Source organism: Triturus cristatus, chromosome 1_2, assembly GCF_964204655.1.
Source record: "Triturus cristatus chromosome 1_2, aTriCri1.1, whole genome shotgun sequence".
Lineage (NCBI taxonomy): Eukaryota > Metazoa > Chordata > Amphibia > Caudata > Salamandridae > Triturus > Triturus cristatus.
The window spans coordinates 808,510,721-808,513,204 of record NC_140580.1 but is presented as its reverse complement, the minus strand read 5'-3'; positions in this window follow the sequence as shown (position 1 = coordinate 808,513,204).

The following is a 2,484-nucleotide window of genomic DNA, read 5'->3' as shown; positions in this document are numbered from 1 at the left end:
ATTGGGTACAGTAAGGGTGCCTGGTGTATCTGTATCATTGTATGTATGTTTGCTATTTTTTTTTTCTGTCTGTAACGCTCCCTCGCTGAAATTATTACAAAATAAAAAATAATTAAAAAAAATCCAATAGCCAGATGTAGATAGCTAAACACCGGTCGGTAATACCGAAAATCTGTAGATTTTAGCATTACCGACCTGTATTTAGCAATCCCCAATGTAGGAAAGGAATCGATAATAAGGAATCGGTAAATACTGATTCCTTATTACTGATTCTTATTTTACCGATTCGGAGTTACCGAACCCCCAAATACCGAATCGGTAAATAATAAACGGTTAAAACGAGAAAAGAGATGTAGAAAAATACTGAATTTCCGCAATTTCGGTATTTAAGAATCGGTAATTACCACTGACTGAAAGCAGGTGGTAATCAGGTGCACTGTATTTAAACAGCCCCAAAATGCAACAGTGTGATCACTATGGCAGCCCTCTATGTTATTGCAAGGCGGCTACGGCTACAGGCAGCAGGAGTGAGGATCTGGAGATGGGAGGAGCGTGTTTACAGACAGCGCATCACACTCTTCCAACTGACTGAGGCAGAGATCCATGAAAGGTACAGGCTACACCCCCAAACCATCCTGGACCTGATAAGGGACCTGCACCCACTCCTGGAGCATCCAACACCAAGGGCGCACGCTACACCACCACATGTGCAGGTGCTCTGTAGCTTACACCTACTTGCAACTGGCAGTTACCAGGGGGTGATAGCTGCGGTAGGTGGTGTGTCACAGAGTTGCCTGTCCCGTTTCTTTAACAAGTTTCTGGATGCCATGATGCAGAGAATGCATCACTACATAAGCTTCCCAACCACACAAGCGGAACTGCAGAAAACCAAGGCAGACTTTTACCAAAAGGCACAGTTCCCGCATGTTATAGGGTGCATTGATGGGACACACATTCCAATCTGCCCACCTGCAGCCACTGAGTACATCTACCGAAACCAAAAATCCACCCACTCCATTAATGTGCAGGTAATCTGCGATGCAGCCAACTTAGTCACCGACATCGTGGCCAAATTTCCAGGGAGCACCCATGACTCATACATTTTCCAGAACAGTTGGATCTACACACGCCTGGTTGTGGGAGAATTTGGAGAAGGATACCTGCTAGGTAAATCACTGTGACACACCCTGATGTATACTGCAGATGAATATGTTGGTGACTGTTATTAATGGCACTGTCTTCCCCACCTAGGTGATAGCGCATATGCTGTGCGGTCGTTCATCCTCACTCCTTACCTAAACCCATCAACCCCAAGTGAGAGACGATACAATGTGGTGCACAAATCAACACACAACGTTGTGGAGCGCACGTTTGAACAATCGAAAAGCAGGTTCCGCTGCCTCCACAAAAGCGGAGGCGCACGTCAGTACCGACCCATCATCTGCTGCAAGATCATCACAACTTGTGCTATGCTGCATAAACATGCCACTAAGAAAGGTACAGCAGTTGAATTAACTGACTCTGAGGATGATGATGATGAATTTACACAGCCAGAGCCCAACGCAACAGGAGGGGCACCAGCACCAGATGGGAGACAGAGACGGTCTGAGATCACACGCAACTATTTTCGAGTAAGTAAGGAGACACAGCCAGTTGTTGTTCTTGAATGACGTAGTTTAATATATTGGCACTACACCATGGCAGTCCTATTTGTAAACACCCTACATGGGTTAAGTCACCCATTTAGCAAGACTAAGTGTGGCTCGCATTACCTCCTGCGGCCACGCAAAACATTGCTGCATTCCCTTTGCAGACTATCGTCACTGGCAATCAATTGACGTCTGCAGCTCCTCCTGGACTCAGTTACAGGGGGCGTTATACTGCTGTGACTTGTTGTCTCCGCACTGTCGCCCACATCACCTGCACCAGTATTGGCAGCCCGATTATTCGGGAGCACTTCAAGTGCTGTGGTCACTGTCACAAGCCCCCTTGACGCACCACGGCTGCAGTGCCACGGAGCACCTGCAGAGCAGAGAAGTGGCAGTGGAGAGGCGGTTCACCGCCTTGGTATAATTCTCCATTTTGTACCTCTCCCTGCGCCGTGCCATCCTGTCCTCATTAAACTTGCTGCACGGCAGCCTCATTGACTGGGACATGTCCCACATGCCCTCAGCCATGTCCCTCATGCCCTCAGCCAGTGTTGTGTTCATTGAGCAGATGCCCTTCTCTATATTCTGCATGTTTGCTGTCACGTGTCCCATCTGCCGCTGAACTGATTGGATTGCATTTGCTTGCAGGCGCTGGACTTTTAACATGTTCACCTCCAGACCTGCAAACACACCATGCTCCTCGCCCTGCAAAGATGGACTGGGTTCCCTAGCCCTGCGGCGTCTGGCACCTGTGTGTGATCACTCTGTGGGGGACTGTGATCCTGCATAATTGCCATCCACTGCCACCGTTGACTGTTCTCCACCCCTGCAGTCT